Genomic DNA, 18,727 nt, shown 5'->3' on the forward strand with positions numbered 1-18,727 from the left:
ATGTTGTACACTATAAACATACACTGTACAGACTATATGATTATGAGGCCATACAAAAACAATTGATCAAATACATGATAAAACTGCAGCTGGGTAACGTTCGAGGTTACAGAAGTAACCCTTCGTTCCCCGAGGAGGGGAACGGAAGTGCCATGAATGGGAGGATTCGGATCAGAAGCCGCTTATCTGGAGAGTATTGAACGGGCCAATGAATGAAATTAATTGGCAGCGTAAGCTTGCGCAGGTGTGCGACATCTGCAATTATCTCAGCATATAAGCACACCTGAAGCCAGCAGATGACATCCTTTTAAGCTGAAGAGACTTTCAAACAGCTAAGGGACAGTCATTATGGCGACGGAATATGGCACTTCCGTTCCCCTCCTCGGGGAACGAAGGGTTACTTCTGTAACCTCGAACGTTCCCCTTCGGTTGGGGAACTTCAGTGCCATGAATGGGAGAATATGGAAAGCGCCATAATGACTGCACCTTACCAACACCCCCGATGAGGAGATAGTCAAGCAAGCGTGACGCACCCACATCATGGGGGGCGCGGTCCTCCAACGTGTCCCTGGCCCTAATTTATCCTACTTCAACAGAAGTTTTACGGATTTAGATATATTTTTTGGGAAGTCGTGAGCATCTAGATAATTCTAAGCGTGCAATCCCGATAGGGAGGACGCTGCGGAGGCCATCCGTTACCCAAGGGGGGGATAGATGGCAGAATTTACCTATGGACTAGCCCTAAAAAGGGGGAGTACGCATAGCAAAAGAGTGGTTAGCGGAGAGGGAAGACACGGGTCCACCCAGGGGGGGGACTTAACCGTGGCGGAATAAGCATATGGGATCGCCTAGTGGGGATCACGCATAGCAGGCACCTATACCCAAAACGCGGGCTGACCAGCGGGCAGACCTACAACGTAGTGGGCCAGCAAGTGACTCCTCCGCTGAGTCAGTGCTGGGGGCCACGGAGGAATCTGCAGGGCTCACCTGACGGGGAACTTTACTGACAGATAAAAAAGGCGCACGTACCTCCGTGTTAGGGAGAATGGCGCCGCAAGCGTGTTTCAACACCCTACCGAGTTGTCTCCTCAATCACCAAAGGGTTACCTAATACCCTTGAGGAAACCGGCTCCACTCGCAGATTGTAAAACCTTGCAAATGTGTTGGGTGTCGCCCAGCCCGCAGCTCTACAGATGTCTGTTAGAGAGGCGCCGCGTGCACGCGCCCAAGAGGATGCAACGCTCCGAGTGGAGTGTGCACGAACTCCCGGGGGACACGGCTGACCTCGACTCGAATAAGCGAGTGAAATGGCATCCACAATCCAGTGGGATAATCTTTGTTTTGATACGGCACTTCCCTGCTGCCGACCGCCATAACAGACAAAGAGCTGCTCAGATGATCTAAAATTCTGAGTACGGTCCACATAAATGCGCAGAGCGCGAACTGGACAAAGTAAAGAAAGGGCTGGGTCTGCCTCCTCCGGGGGCAGCGCTTGCAGGTTCACTACCTGATCTCTAAAGGGGGTGGTAGGAACCTTGGGCACATAACCGGGGCGGGGTCTCAGGATGACGTGAGAGTAATCCGGCCCGAATTCCAGGCACTAGTCACTGACCGAAAATGCCTCCAGGTCCCCGACCCTCTTGATGGAGGCCAACGCAACCAGCAGAGCTGTCTTCAGGGACAGAAATCTTAGAGATACTGATTCGAGTGGCTCAAAGGGATCGGATCGCAGACTCGTGAGAACGAGGGCGAGATCCCAAGAGGGCATGAGAGGGGGGCGAGACGGATTAATTCGCCTAGCACCCCTAAGGAACTGGATGACCAGGTTATGCTTTCCCACGGTGCCGCCAGCTACCGCGCTATGATAAGCGGAGATGGCGGCCACGTAAACCTTGAGAGTGGAGGGCGACAGCCTGCTGTCCAACTTCTCTTGAAGGAAAGAGAGCACAACACTAATCTGGCAATTTCGGGGGTCTTCTCTGCGAGAGACGCACCATTCAGTGAATAGACTCCACTTCAGGGCGTAGGCGCGCCTCGTGGAGGGGGCTCTAGCCCGAGTGATGGTATTAACCACCGCAGTCGGTAGGTTACCTAAGTCTTCCTCGCGTCTAGGGACCACACGTGGAGGTTCCAAAGATCGGGGCGAGGGTGCCAGATGGTGCCCTGTCCCTGAGAGAGTAGGTCCTCTCTCAAAGGGATCCGCCAGGGGAGGGCCGTCGCGAGGAGTGAGAGCTCTGATATCCAGGTCCGGTTGGGCCAAAGGGGCGCAACTAGCAGAATCTGTTCCTCGTCCTCCCTGACCTTGCACAGAAACTGCGCGAGCAGGCTCACTGGGGGAAACGCATACTTGCGCATGCCCCGAGGCCAGCTGTGGGCCAGTGCATCCGTGCCGAGAGAGCCCTCGGTCAGGGAAAAAAACAACTGGCAGTGAGCGTTCTCGGGGGAAGCAAACAGATCGATCTGGGCCTCCCCGAATCGCGCCCATATCAGCTGAACAGACTCGGGGTGGAGTCTCCATTCTCCAGGGCGTAACAGCTGTCGTGAGAGCGCATCGGCTGCACAATTGAGCGTGCCTGGGACGTGAATGGCGCGCAGCGATTTCAGCCGCGGGTGACTCCAGAGGAGCAGACGGCGGGCGAGCTGAGACATGCGGCGAGAGCGCATACCCCCCATGCGGTTGATATACGCCGCCGCCGCCATACTGTCCGTCCTGACCAGCACGTGTTGCCGCTCCAGCACCGGTAAAAAGCGGTGGAGAGCGAGGAACACTGCCAACAGCTCTAGGCGATTGATATGCCAATGCAGCTGGGCACCCTTCCAAAGGCCCGCAGCCGCATGCCCGCGACACACGGCCCCCCAACCCGTGTTGGAAGCGTCTGTTGAAACAACAACATGGCTGGACGCCTGTCCTAGAGGCACACCGGCCTGTAGGAACGAGGGGTCGTTCCAAGGGCTGAGGGCGCGGCGACACAGCGCAGTAACCGAGACCCGGTGTGTGCCCGCGTGCCATGCGCGTCTGGGGACCCGATCGTGAAGCCAGTGCTGAAGTGGTCTCATATGGAGCAACCCGAGCGGCGTGACGGCGGCTGCGGATGCCATATGCCCCAGGAGCCTCTGAAAGAACTTCAGTGGGACCACTAGTTTGCTGTCGAGCTCCCTCAGACAGTTCAGCAACAGGCGAGCGCGTTCCTTGGAGAGGTGCGCTACCATGGTGATCGAGTCCAGCTCCATCCCGAGAAAAGAAATCCTCTGCACGGGGGCGAGTTTGCTCTTTTCTCGGTTGACCTGAAGCCCCAGTAGGCGGAGATGCCGAAGCACCTTGTCCCTGTGCATAATCAATTGCTCCCGCGAGTGGGCTAAAATCAGCCAGTCATCGAGATAATTGAGTATGCGAATGCCCGCGAGCCGAAGGGGCGCTAGGGCACCCTCCGCGAGTTTGGTGAAGACCCGCGGAGACAGAGAGAGCCCGAAGGGGAGGACCTTGTACTGCCACGCTCGACCCTCGAACGCAAACCGCAGAAATTGGCGGTGGCGTGGAAGAATGGAGACATGGAAATACGCGTCCTTCAGGTCTATGGCTGCAAACCAATCCCGAGGACGAACGCATTGGAGAATGCGCCTCTGCGTGAGCATTCTGAACGGCAGCTTGTGCAGACAGCGGTTCAAAACGCGCAGATCTAGGATTGGCCGTGACCCACCGCTCTTTTTGGGTACGATGAAGTATGGGCTGTAAAACCCACTCTCCATCTCGGCTGGAGGAACCGGCTCGATTGCACCCTTCGCCAGGAGGGCAGCAATCTCCTCTCGCAAGACAGGGGCGGACAGGGGGTTGACCCTGGAGAAATACACGCCCGTAAACTTGGGGGGCCGTTTCGCGAACTGAATCGCGTAACCGAGTCTGATTGTGCGTATGAGCCACCGCGAGGGGCTGGCCCGCGCTAACCAGGCAGGCAGAGCCCTCGCTAATGGAGTCATCGCTACAATCGCTGACGTACCAGCGGTGGGGCAGCGCGGAGTGGGTGTGCTGATCCGGGAAGCACGAGGGTCCCGCGGAAGAGCTGGAGGAGAGCGATTCGCTCTGGCTCCGCACCCTGACTCCGGAGAGGGGGCTGGAGGGCTGAGGAAAGGGAGACCGTCCCCCCAGCGCTCGTGAGCCACTGGCGAAGCACGTAGAGTCTGCGAGCCGGAAAGCAGCGCGTCCCGGACTGGCAGAACTCGTGCAGTCACATCCGGGGAAGGGAAAAAGTGCTCTTTTACTGATGTTTTGGTGGCACTGAAAAGTACCGTTGTTATCGGGGCCCCGCCCTCCAGCGGGGAAAGAGCAAGTTTCCTCTTCTCCGGATGGCCTGTCTCAGGGACGCTTCGCAGTCCGTTTACCGGACTTAACGGCGCCCTGGGCAGGAGGGGCTGCCTGCTTTCGAGGTGAACGCCGCGCCCGCTTGGCCGGAGGCGCAGGCGGGGGCGGGGCAGCACTCGTTGGCGGGCGCCCTCGGCGAGGAACAGCGGAGGTGGATGGCTCGGCGGGCGGAGCGGGCTTACGGCCACGCCGATAGATGACATTGCCCATCGCATCCGACTGCTCTTTCACCGCCTTGAATTCCTGGGTGAATTCACCGACGGTGTCGCCGAACAGGCCAGCCTGGGATATGGGCGAGTCAAGAAAGCGAACTTTGTCAACGTCGCGCATATCGGCCAGGTTTAGCCAGAGGTGGCGTTCCTGAACCACAAGTGTGGACATCGTCCTCCCCAGCGCACACGCGGCGGACTTAGTAGTCCGAAGAGCATAGTCGGTCGCGGTGCGCAGCTCATGTAATAAGCTTGGGTTGGACCCGCCCTCGTGCAGCTCGGCCAGCGCCTGCGCTTGGTAGCGCTGGTAGGTGGCCATCGCGTGCAAAGCAGAAGCAGCCTGGCCCACAGCCTTATAAGCTCTGGCTCCGAGGGAGGCAGACAACCTACAGGCTTTGGACGGGAGGCGGGGCAAACCCCGCCACGTAGAGGCGCCGCGCGGACAAAGATTGACCGCGATAGCGCGCTCCACTGACGGGATCGCCTCATACCCCCTGGCAGCTCCGCCGTCAAGGGCGGTGAGGGCGGAGGCACTCGCAGCACGGGCAGAGAAAGGTGCCCTCCAGGACTGCGTGAGCCTACTGTGCACTTCCGGGAAGAAGGGGACAAGAGGCTTCGAAGGCTTCGCCTTCTGGTCCTCTACGTAGCACCCATCTAGTCGGTCCGGCCGCGGAGCTGGGGGATAAACCATCTCCAACCCCACGGCCGAAGCAGCCCGGGAAAGCACGGCTAACATGTCCGCTTCAGGATCCGATTTGACAGCGCTCACCTGCCCGGAGGGGGCGAGCGGGTCCGGATCTTCGTCGGACAGTGAAAGCCCACCCTCCGATGCCGCGGAGGACATCTGATCTCCGGTGTCAGCGAGTGTGAGAGCTACCATCTGGTTAGACGGATCACTCTCACCACCCGAAGCTTGGATGGAGCGCCGTGAGGAGCGAGAGGTCCGCGAGCCCGTGGGCGGCGGATTAGCTCCCGCTGAAACCCTCAGATCTGCCCGAGCGCCCGCTGCTTTTTTAGAGCAGGAGGCAACTGGGGTGGCTCGCTCTCTTGCGAAAGTTAGCCGCGATCTTAGCTGTGCAACGGTCATGGCATCGCAATGACGACATGAACCGCCCGCGAGCACCGCATTAACATGCTGGACCCCCAAACATGCAATGCAGTGATCGTGTCCATCATCCGGAGACAGGAAACCCCCGCATCCAGAAACGCACAGTCGGAGCGCCATCCTGAAAAGGACGTGCTGCACGACTGTGTTGCTCTTTTAGGAAAGTTGCAACTATACGCACCGCTCTGGAGGACCGGACCCAAAGAACCGCAGGCAAGGGAGTAACCCAGCTCGACCGTCTGCCACCGCGAAGACCCACTCTGGACCGGGAGACACACTCGTTCGCTCTGAAGTGCTGATCAGCAAGAGGAACCCTCATCGACTCACTCAGAAAGGATCTGAAGCGAAAAGGATGGCGTCTGCTGGCTTCAGGTGTGCTTATATGCTGAGATAATTGCAGATGTCGCACACCTGCGCAAGCTTACGCTGCCAATTAATTTCATTCATTGGCCCGTTCAATACTCTCCAGATAAGCGGCTTCTGATCCGAATCCTCCCATTCATGGCACTGAAGTTCCCCAACCGAAGGGGAACAGGTACATTAGTTCTATAATTAGAATTAAGCTACACATCACATTTTATGAGATTTTTTTTTATGACTGCTGCTCAACACCTTCCTTTAAACCAGCACTGAGTGCTTGAAATGACTGCAATCTAAAGTGGATTTTGATTATATGGGCAGGCATGCATTATTTATGGTCTTTTACAATTGATTTAACATTTAGCATAACATATAAAGCATAGAATGTATATTGCATTTAGCTTATTGAGTCAGCTTTAGAACATCTCTCATGGTTGTTCATAGATGTGACTCTAAAGGAAGTGTGAGGAAGTGTTAAGATGAAGCGTAGATGTCATCATCTGGAAAGTATGGAGACTTGTTTCTGCCACTGAATAAAAAATTTAAAAGGCAAGAGCGATATTCTGACTCATAACACATGCACACATGGAAGAAACAGACACACAGTTTCTGCTGTTTCAAGCTCTTTAGATCACATATTTCACATCCATTTTTTGAATTTTTAAAGCTTGTTGCTGGGTGTGATGGAAAACAATTCTACACACTGTTTAAAAAAACAAAAACAAAAAACTCACTCAGTAATGCTATGAATGATCATGGGTGGATGGATCTAATGTTTTAAAGCAAAAATGAAACCCTGAAGCAATAGGGTATATACAGACGTATGCAAAAGAACTTTGAATTTTGCATTAACCTGGTTCAAGCTCTTTCGGTTGTATTTTAATTTCATTACAACATCAATGCTGTAAAGGAACCTTATAAAATTGAACAGTCACATCAACCATTCACTGGAACTGTATCGGTATGGGAAAAAACACTAGCTCTGCCCTATTGAAAATCTTTGCTAAACACAAAAGAAGATATTCTGCTAAACAAAGCATTGACATTCTTAGTGGGGAAAAATACTAAGGTAAAATCCATGGCTACCAGTTTCTAACATTCAATAAACTATCTTCTGTTGAGTTTAACAGATATAAGAAATAATAAAAAATAAGAAATCATTTTTCATATTTAATTTTGCATAAATTTGTTAATCAACCTTAGTACTGAGTAAAACTACTAAATATATATATATTTTTTACAAAATTTTTATTTATTTTTATTGCCAAATTTATAAATGATGTCACTGATTTGGCTAAAAAAAAAACACAAAATGATGTATTTTCAATATCAAAAGTAATTTATTTTAAAATTATGAACGTGAATTGCCAGACGGAATCTGTGGACGTTTTTTGCTATTTCTGCAGAGAATTTTGGTAAAAGTCTGTGGATTTCTGCTGAATTATTTTGGCAGTATCATAACTAAAACCTTAATATATGAAATAAAAATTATATATTTTGAACATCTATTTAATGGTTTAAAATAAAAATCCAATTAGATTCACTTTATTCGTTAAATGAAGCAAGTTTGTATAATGTATCTAGTAAAAGACAAAAAATATTGCTGTACAAACTGCATTGTACATAAATCAGATAAACATTTTCACTTTAGTCCATAATATTAGTGAAATTAATAAAAAAATAAAAGCTGAATAAATATAGATTTACACATATTTACTCAAGTAAATAAACAGTTAATGATGGGCTGGAATTCTGCGCGCGCAGATTACGGGTGGGCCTAATGATTAGTAACACTATTGGCTTTGATACATTATTAGATTTTCGCTTTTTCTCCCTAATTTACTGTTGGTGGCTGTTTTTGCCATAACTACATTTGATGGTGTATAAACACAGTCTTTGTTTTTGTTTACTCCATGTAGTTCTGAGAGCTGAGATGCATATTTTGATTTTCTCGAACACATCAAGGTAAGTGCAGGACTCTCACACTCACACAAACAGACACACACACACGCGCACACTTTATTTTGCTGTTATACTGTATATAAAGTTCAGAAACAAGCTTTTTTTTTTGTACAGTTCAATCTAAAGGGTTAATGTTGCAAACTGACGATCAACAGTAAAAATATAAGGTGTCATGATTTTGTAATCAAAAATAATGTGGTTATAATAGAAGACAATGTGGCAAAAACAGCCACCAATATATACTTTTATATTGAAAATGTCTTTTTTTTCTCACCAAATCAGTGACATTCATGAAACTGGAAATTAAAAAGTTAAGATCCTGTAATTTTATAAGCAATGTAATAGTTGATCAGAACAGAGGTTGATTAACAGATTAAAACTATATGATTTTTTTATTTTATTTTATTTATTTTTTTTAGATAATGCATTTTTACAGCAGTTTAATTTTGTGGATGTTTTCATCCATAACAAAACAAGAGGGTAGTCAATTTGCCCAGAGTTTATTGTTGAGTTAAAAAAAATAATAATAAAAAGTATTTTCTCAAAATATTTGTCAAAATAAAATGTGTTGCCACAAATTGTTCAGCTATCTAAAACACAAAAATATTTATGTCTAAATTAAGACACAGAAATCAGCCCAGAGTGGATGAAAACATCCCCAACAGTACATAAAGGTTAACAAATAAAGTAAATAAGATAAAATAAGATTTCAGATAAGGCATTGATAAAGAGACTTTATTGATGGGGTTGGTTTAATAAAGTATGACAATAAATGCACCTCAGTCATCTCTTTTCATTTCTTTTTCTGAAAACTTGCCTCCATGCTTCCCCATTGCCTGTGGGGAAAAATAGGATGGGGTGCAAATGTCTGGAGTTTACAAAGTCTCTCTGAAGAGGATTCAAAGTTAGCTTAGCTTTCATGTCATAAAACACTGTCAAAAAAGTTTGTGGTGTTAGAAGTGTCATACAGCCACCCACCATTAATTAAAGTGAGATGGGTTTTCTGAGGTAGCCTACATTTCATCTTTACCCTTAACTACGCAACTATTTGGAGAATACGGCTCAGGCCACAATCATCTATGAAAATTTGTCAGAATTAGCAAAGCAGCTTCTTCATAACAAGCTTCCTGTGAGATGAATTCAAAACCACGAGGAGATCAAAGCGGGGGGAAGCCTATAGAGAGTAATAAGGGGAAGAATCTTGCAGATTTAACCAGAGATAATCAGGGAAAATCACAACACATTGTTTATTCAGAAGACGTCCTCTCTCGTCTGTCCATGTAGCTGTTTCACAGCTCTGAAATATTATTTTGGGCTGACCAAAACAGAAGAGTTAGATTATAAATGACACCCAATATGGGGATGTCATGATTAATTCTGATGATACTCAGATCGTGGATCGAGTTGGTGATTCTCCGTAATGACAATACATTTTATTTCCTGAACAGCTGTCAGGTCTCTGAGACAGGCTGCTAGGGAGTGATGAGTGCACTTTGGCAAGTGCAATAATGAAAACATTATTCCCCAGATTGATATTTCTGCTCGGGAAACAATGTCAGTAGCTCCAAATTGAATTCTTCATAAAATTATCACTACCCCCTTGGTTTTTAACACAATAGTGTTTCAGTACATACTAGAAACGTACAATTAACAGTTGGAAGATCATAATCTTGATTCAAAGACTCACATGATGATCTTATTTCTATAATAAAACAATTCACAGGTAAGATCATAGCAGACATTAAAATCATGACATGGAAAGTTAAGAAACGGTCTTTGGTATTTTAAAACACAAATTAATACAATTTCTGTGTAACAAAATTACTGGGATAATAGATTATGAACAAAGATGTTTACAGTATTAGCAGTATGTGGTCATAAATACCACAAAAATGCATTTGCAATTGAACATTGATAACATTTACATGCATCATAATAATGGAATTGCAATAGAATTTTGGAAATAATCAGATGTATGCAAAAAATAAATGTAAAAGTGTCATACTATGGATTATTAAAGGTTCATATTTTGTTTGTTGGAGTCCCCAACAACAGACTGACTCATTCAAGGTCAGGCTGATGCATGTAAGGTCAAACCCACCTTCATCTTCTTATAATATTTTATAATATAAAGGATTTTTTTGTACCTTTTTTGACTGACGTACAGTATTATGTGTTTAGTGATTTTTTTTTTTTTTTACAAATCACTCCTTTGTCTGACACTAATCTGCAGTGATTGGTCCAATGATCCAGTGTTTTGATTGGTCTACTGTAGCACATGTTGGAAACAGAACGCCTATTACAGATTGCAGTCTGGTACAGTTTATGCATGCTCCCTATGCAGAAATGTATTGATTATGTACAAATTGCTTTATTCTTTATCATAACACCAAGTAATAATAATAAACATTTATTAATAGAAACAATTCTGTGCCGTAGTAAATGTTGCTTTGACTGCGAGACATGCATTCTGAGCGTCATCCTTTGGTCATCGCAGTAAAAAAAAAAAAACCTTGCGCAACTCTTAAGCCATTGAAATGAATGGGTTTCACGAGTGAACATAATAAACACAACTACAGAGAACAAGGCGGCAACCCTTTTATTCATAGATACAGGTTGTGGTCTGGGGGAAGAAGATTCTTTTGATCCTTTTTTTAATAACATGTGGCCTGTGAATCCTGCATTTTGTGGTAGGTTACTGCATTAGTCATCAGTAAAATGACAAGAACACAGGACAAGGATGGAGCTATACTGGTGTATTGTTGTGAAAATGTACTCTAACCATTAATTCCTCACAGCCTCATCTTTAGGCAGTTAAAATTGCCTAAAGATCACCAGAAATCCACCACAGTGTGGTTGGGGCTGGGGGTCATGTTTTCCAAGGTCTGCATGTAAAACAACTGGGCAGCCAAAGTTTTACTCATTTGTTGAAACTAAAAGGCTAAAGATCTGTCTGAAGATTAACTCGAATCGATAATTCTGAGTAGACTCTTTCGTTTTGAGAGTCAGTAACCTTATACTGTACATGGAACATTTTCAGATTTCATCCACTTACAGTACATCAGTGTTAAGGTCATTTAACACCTTTGTGTCATTATTACAACTCTGACCAAAGTGTGCATGTGTGCAGATACCTTGTATAGGTCACGCAACATCATGAAAGAACTTTGAGATGTTTTCCCTCCTTTTTGAATCATTAAACTGTCAATACAAGTCAAAACTTTTTTTTTTCAAACAAAAAAGTCAGAATTGTGAAATATAAAGTCAGAAGTGTGAGAAAAAGGTAAAATCTCAGAATTTAGAGTTTGCATCTCGCAATTCAGACTTTTTTCCTCAGAATTGTGATTTTATTTCCTCTATTTTGCGAGTTTACATGCTCTCGCAGTTTTGAGTTTACATCTAGCAATTCTGACTTTTATATCTGAATTGCACAATATTAATAAAAAGTTGCACGCTTATTATAGCCTGTTTCCACTAAGTGGTACGGTACGGGTCACTTTTATCAGGTTTGCGTTTTCACTGCCAAAAGGGTACTAATGGTTCACCTATGGTACCTTTTAGGTGGGTATGGTACTGTATATGATATGGTTTCAGTCGACATCATTCTCGCTCGAGGAAAAGTCAAAGTAAAGCTGTACGGGTCCTTCACATATCATATGAGAAGCACTTCTCACAAAACAGATGCTCTATACACACAAATACTTTTGGATTATTGTTCATTACTAACCTTTCTATGAATATGATTTGATTATACCTGCAGATCATTGGTAAATAGCCTACTGTAGCATCTGCAATTATGTAAAAATGCAACATACTGTATATGAACACATACAGACTCTTACAGTCACCGATATGTTACCAATTACAGAACAAAACTACACACAGCATAGATTCAGTCCTTATTTAGGTTCAAAAACAACATGCAACATATAGCCCACAGTCAGTGCAAACCTCTCATCTGTATCTTTAATCTTCACCAGCACATTTAATGTCTTGAATTCCATCATTCCGATTTCATAATAGTCCAAAAAATTATGATAATACTTAAAACATAGCAGTTTGTTCAAGTTTTAGGTTGCTGAAAGAATCATTTGCTCCCTTTGTTGTTTCAGGCTTCTCCTTTGTTTTTTCTCGATTCACTCTCACATTTGTCCATTTCTGAAAAGATGTCAGAAGCACTTCAATAATCACGCGCACATTATTATCATTAGCTCAAGTTCTCCATTTCAAATATATACTCACAGTGAGTGCACGCGAGCTCTCTCGAGAAAGTTAAAGCGCTCTCCGTTTTAGATGGCCTTGTAAAACAACAACAGGACTTTTACGAGTGACATTTCTCTGTAAACAAATAGCATTATTTGTGTTTCTGGCTCCTCCTTTTGGTACCCTTTTGTCGTGCTAGGTATCCTTGAAAAGGGTACCCAAAAGTACGGTATGGTTCACTTTTTGATACCTTTTGACAGTGGAAACAGCTTTAAAAGTGTACCGACCGTACTGTACCACTTAGTGGAAATAGGTCATTAATCAAAAATGTGAAATACAGAGGTATTGCAATTCTGAGAACAACAAGTCAGAATCATGAGATAAACTGTCCAACATCAGAAAAAGTCCAAATCAGAAAAAATATATATATACTCTGTTTAGATAACTATAACGATTCTCAATTTACCCATGCAGCTTCACATACTATCCACTACTATAAAAATTCCATTAGAAGTAAAATGCAACGGATACAACATCTTTTCTGTTTCTCAGTCTAAATATTATGCAGTTACATAACTTATTCACAAGGGCCCCTTCTGTTTTTCGAGCCCAATTTAGGAACTGTTTTAGGTCATGGCAGATTACTTATGCAATCAGTTCATTCACTACAATAATTTAAGACATTCAAATGCATATTGTTCTACTTACAATCCGAGATGCAGACAGCACACCAAACGAACACGGAGGACGAGCCAGCAGCATGTCCAACAACATTAGCATCTTGTGTCAGGACAACACATCAAAAAGAATCAGAAATGAGTCGGTTCTAGTCTCTGACTGGCACAAACTATCTCCATACAAATTCACTGTGTCATTGTCTCATTATTTGACGTTTTCCTGCAACTCCATGCATAATAATGACGCCTTTACAAAGTGAATTATCAAAGCGGCCTCAGTCTTGTTCACATTCAGTCAGGACAGAGGGAAGATCACATCTCTGATGTCTGTGATGACAGCTTGATGTGTGGAAAGGCAAGCGGGAACAAAAAAGATGGCTCATAATGATATGGAATAAATTATGAAACATAAAATGTGTCAAGTGTTTAATAATGTTTGTCTGATGGCAAATTTGATCATCTGATAATTGCCTCATGTTTTTGTGCGATTTAAATTGTTATCTAAAGTCATCCAAGACAGTGACTACAAAGTCTAACATCACTGAAGTGTCTTAATTAACATTTATTCTAAAAAATACATAGTTTTATACATCTAAAATATTCAGTTTTAGTCTGTAAAAGCACAGCATGACTAAATATGTTTGTGCTTTGTTCAATACTCATTAGGAAAATCTGCTTGACTTTAATTAGTCTGAGATATCCAAATAAGAACATTTTCAATTCAGAGAATATATTCTACATATTACTAATATCAAAGTTCTACAGCAAATCTACGCTCATTCGAAACCACATAGGAGATTTGTTCCTTTTTTCCCCTTCTAAAAACAAATTTCTTTGGTTGGAAACAACACATTCGCCTGCATCTCACACTCTGGAAAATATAACAAGCTCTCACATTATTATCACTTCATTTGGGCCAAAGAAAAGTGAAGTAGCTTTTTCACCTCTGATTGTGTTTGAGTAGGAGGAGGCATTCTTAAACAGGAATAATTGAACATGAGCATATGCAGGTCACAAATATACATCCATATGCTCTACTACGGAACGGCTTGTGTCAGAAAATTATGAATATGCGTATGCGGAGCACCTGCCAGCAACCAGTTTTGGGGGAAGTTTACAGCAATCTGCAAACTTTAAATGTCAAATCCAGATCAATGAGATCTTGAAACAAGCTAACAAAAACTTTTTGCTGGCCTTTTGAAGAAGAGCTACGCTTGTGAAAACAAACTTCATTTCATTTCAATTTTACAGAAGGTGTGGAAATGAATTTTGAAGGTGAACTTGTCATCTCACCATATGCTTGGTATTTCTTGCAAAAAAATCGGTTAGTGTCCCTTCAGACATAAGAGCTGCTGAGGTCAGCACACTGAAACGAGCCTCAGAGAAGACAGGGATATTGTTTTCTTAGCATTCAAGAGTAACCTTACACTGCACAGAGTGGCCTTTAAAAGGCTTCTTTAACAGAATTTGATGCAAAATAATGAAACTTTACAGAAGCTAGCATATTCCTCTGATGTATTCAAGTGATATCGAAAACTGCATTCACAAAATGAATGCACACAAATGATACTAGAAAGTCATAATTAGAAGGGGAATTTTTTTGTTTTGTTGTTTTTGCATTCCTACAATGCTATAACAAATATAGATGTTTTTCACAATATACATGTAAATTAATTTCTCTCTCATTTCATTGAAGATATATTTCCCTGTAATTGTGAATATAGAACTGTAACTGATTGTAGTATATCAGTTCACCTTTGGATCAACTGATAAAACACTAGAAAAACTTCTTGATCATGCTGAACCTCCATCACAAGCTTGTCTTTAGTAGACAAGATGTTGCTACTGGTAAGTTTTTACTTAGTGTTTCATTTAATTGATGTACTTATAAGTTTGTATGTATGCATGTGTGTTTCATTGTAAGTGATAGATTATGTATGGATGTGCAATCATTTCATTGATTTGAGAGATAATATATCATTATTTTATATACAATAATTTTATATACAGTATAATTGTATGAGTGTTTGCGTCTCATTTTATAGGTAAGAGTAAGTACAGTTTCAGAAATAAAGGCATGCAAGCTTTGCACTGGGGGCCCATATTGGTAACTGTAAAGGGCACCTATTTTACCCCTTTTTTTTTTAATTTAAGATATGTCCTTTGTGTCTCCAGAATGTATCTTCATTCATTCATTCATTTTCTTGTCGGCTTAGTCCCTTTATTAATCCGGGGTCGCCACAGCGGAATGAACCGCCAACTTATCCAGCAAGTTTTTACACAGCGGATGCCCTTCCAGCCGCAACCCATCTCTGTGAAACATCCACACACACACTCATACACTATGGACAATTTAGCCTACCCAATTCACCTGTACCGCATGTCTTTGGGGGAAACCGGAGCACCCGGAGAAAACCCACGCGAAGGCAGGGAGAACATGCAAACTCCACACAGAAACGCCAACTGAACCGAGGTTCAAACCAGCGACCTTCTTGCTGTGAGGCGACAGCACTCAAATGCGTCCACTGCCTCTCCCAGAATGTATCTGTAAAGTTTCAATTCAACATACCCATCAGATTATTATTAACATTTCTAAATATGGGAATTTTGAGATCTGAAAACACTGTAGCTGTTTTTATTTCCTGTCCCTTTAATGCAAATGAACTGGTTCTCCCCGCCCTCTGTTCCCATGTGCATGTCAGAGCCATAGAGATCTCTCACGCCATAGAGGTTTCTCCTGTCTCATGTCATATGAACAGCACAGTCACAGATACGAAGCAAGTAGATCTCCCATTTATGAGAAATACTACAGTAAGAACTTTCCCAGTGGTTATTTGATTTGGACATTTTTTTTTTACCTTAATTCAAGACTTTCTGCAATGATAAGTCTCACAGAATGCAGATACAAAGTTCACGTGCACATGTAACGGAGGCCAGCTAGTGAAGTGCTGTGCAGAAAAAAAAACCTCACTCCTCTGACCTCTAAAGGTGCTCTAGCGTCAGATGCTAGAGGCTATGGTTTTTAGCCTCCTTGGTAGAGCAACCGATTCCCATGCGGAAGGTCGCCAGTTCGAGCCCAGCTCGGAGCGGGTTGGTTGGTGTAGGACCGGTGGGGGTTACACATGCACACACACGACTACATGATTATACCCGTTACTATGGTGACATGTTAATACGCGGCTGTCAATAAATCCGGTGGGCATAGAAAACCACACTCCTACTTCACGTTGTGATGGGCCTCAAAATTGCAAGGATTTAAATCCTATTTTAATGTCAGGAAATTTAAAAATGAGACTTATTGGATTTAGGGTTGGGTACTAAAACCCGGTGCCATTATGTCACCAATACCAATGTAACTAATGTAACTTTGGTGCCTAATTTTGGTGCCACTGGTGCTGCGACAAGTAAGGGGCATCAAGAAGTACAAAGGCACACGTAGGTACACGTCTCTAAATATTTATTTTTAAAGAACTTTGAGGGATACGTACAAAGTGAGCGATTATAGTCGTTTGTCCTTGTTGTTTAGGGCAGTGGTCCACAACCACCGGGCCGCGGACCGGTACTGGTGCGTGGATCAATTGGTACCAGGCCGCACAAGAAATCAATAATTATTTCCATTTGATTTATTATCTGTCTGAACAATCTTTTATTTTGAAAACTCTTATTTTGAAAAATGACCATATTTTATCAATTACATTTCGGTCACTTGAGCGCCCACGTTTAACCTACCAGCAGCAAAATAAATAAGAAACAGACATCTTTGGAAAATTTCTTTGCTAAGGCCAAAAGGCCCAATGAAGGACTCACAAACTGCCAGGAAATGGATCCCCAACCCATTTGTCAACAAATTAGGTGAATCGAGCATGGCTGTGCAAAAAGATTAACTGATTGAGATCGCAAATGACAGCGGCCTTTTAGGGACCACTTGCATATCGCTTTCTTTCTAGAGTTCGCACAAGCAAGTTGTTTCCAATGGAGGTGTCCGGCTTGCACGCATGCATGACGTAACAAGAATTGACGGAGCAGCTTCAGTTATTATGGAATATACATATTTTGGTAAGAACAGTGTTGCCAACTTATTAAGAGGTTTTTCAGACCCTCCTAGAGATAAATTTAAAAAAAGCGACTAGCTTTTTTGAACTGGTCAATTACCAGGCCTAGAAGGAATTGTGTGGAACCCAGGCATTTTTGCATGTAAACATTTCATGCATGTTTGTTTAACCATCCATTACTTGTTTCAACAATAAATGCTGCTTCTCAACATAACACTAACAGCATTTATTGTTAAAGAAAAAGAAGACGAAGAATTCAGATGAGAAAAACCTCTAAATGCAGTCTGACATTTTCTTCTGAAATTATAATTTTCCTCAATTATTTTGCTTTAAAGGCAATAAAAATAAATTCTTCGTCACTATAAATGTTGGAGAAAAATTCAAATTTTAGAAGAAAATATCAAACGGCATTTAGAGGTTTTTGCATCTAAACTCTTCAGATATATATATATATATATATATATATATATATATATATATATATATATATATATAGACATTTACAACTATCCAAGTTCCATCTACAAAAAAAAAAAAAGAAAAAAAAAGCATGGATGAACCACTCATTTTATTAATAAAAAGCTAAATGATACAATCAAAAGCATTTTCAATCAAAAGAAACACATTTTAGATTTGCTGATGAAACAGGGCTTTTGGGTTTCATAAAGCAAGATTAAAAAAAGTCTTGAAACAAAAAAAAAGTTAGAAAATACTGGCGTACTGAAAAAAAAAAAACTCAGACGCTTAGATTTAATTGCTTAGTTGAAATGGCATACACTGTAAGACATAAAGCGACTGTGTCGATTTATCCAATGTAGTCTTTTGCTTACACAGGAGTCATTTTATTAATAAAAGTGCATTACAAGTGCTGCTTTATCGAGGATAAACAATTTTGTTTTGATTACTCAAGCTGAAATTGCTTTATGTTTGTCAGAAAGGCTATGTTCTGAATTTTTTTGTCAAATCAGATCTTTTCCAGCAGACTGTCTACACTATTTACAGCAAGTAATCAGTTTAGATTTATGTTTCCAGACATAATCAACTGTAGGTGTAACCACATTTGTTGGAACTCTAAACAGTCCTTATAGACCACTTCCAAATCAGTGTTGGACACTTGAGGAAAATGCTTCAACTTCATTCTTTCCGTCTTTTTCCTTTGCCCCATGACACTTTGCATGAATAATAGGAGCAACCAAACAGTAACTAGTGACTAATTTGTTTAAACGGGGTAAGGCAATATTACTCTACTCATCCTTAAATCAATGAACAAAAGGAAAATTCAAAAATAAAGACCATTCAACAGCATACCATGAATAACTGAAGTGCTACAGTTTAACTCTGTAATTTATTTCCTGAAAGATATGGCATAAAAAAGGTTCATTAACTTTAATATTTAAATGTTTTTTTTTTCTTTTGACAATTCAACAAAATATCGTATTAACCTGCTTCAGAAACATTGAAAACACTGATAATGTGGAATATAAGTTATTGACTATTACATTTTGAAGCATCTGTATGAAAACAAACATGGAATTTAAAGATTCCTAGTGCATTCCACTGAACTATTCATAAGATATATTGTACATTAAATCAGGATATCTGATCCACAGATGCACAGTATATATTACAGTCTACTCGTCAACAAAGGGAAAATGAAAACATTCAGGAGAAAAAAAAAAACAAGCAATAGACTGAAAAGAGATTGAGCAATTGATATTTTTTGCTATACGTTAAAAAAAAGTTTTCCACTCTTCTCCTATATATAAACAACAAACACAAGATATAAAATATACAGCTCATCC

General features: G+C 42.5%; 1 long non-coding RNA gene across 1 annotated transcript in view; it reads right to left on the reverse strand.

The window, feature by feature from the left end:
• Positions 1-18,727, reverse strand: part of LOC141376077 (uncharacterized) — a 48,064-nt gene that overhangs the window by 19,930 nt on the left and 9,407 nt on the right. The window lies entirely within an intron of this gene.

Source organism: Danio rerio, chromosome 9 (assembly GCF_049306965.1).
Source record: "Danio rerio strain Tuebingen ecotype United States chromosome 9, GRCz12tu, whole genome shotgun sequence".
NCBI classification, from domain to species: domain Eukaryota; kingdom Metazoa; phylum Chordata; class Actinopteri; order Cypriniformes; family Danionidae; genus Danio; species Danio rerio.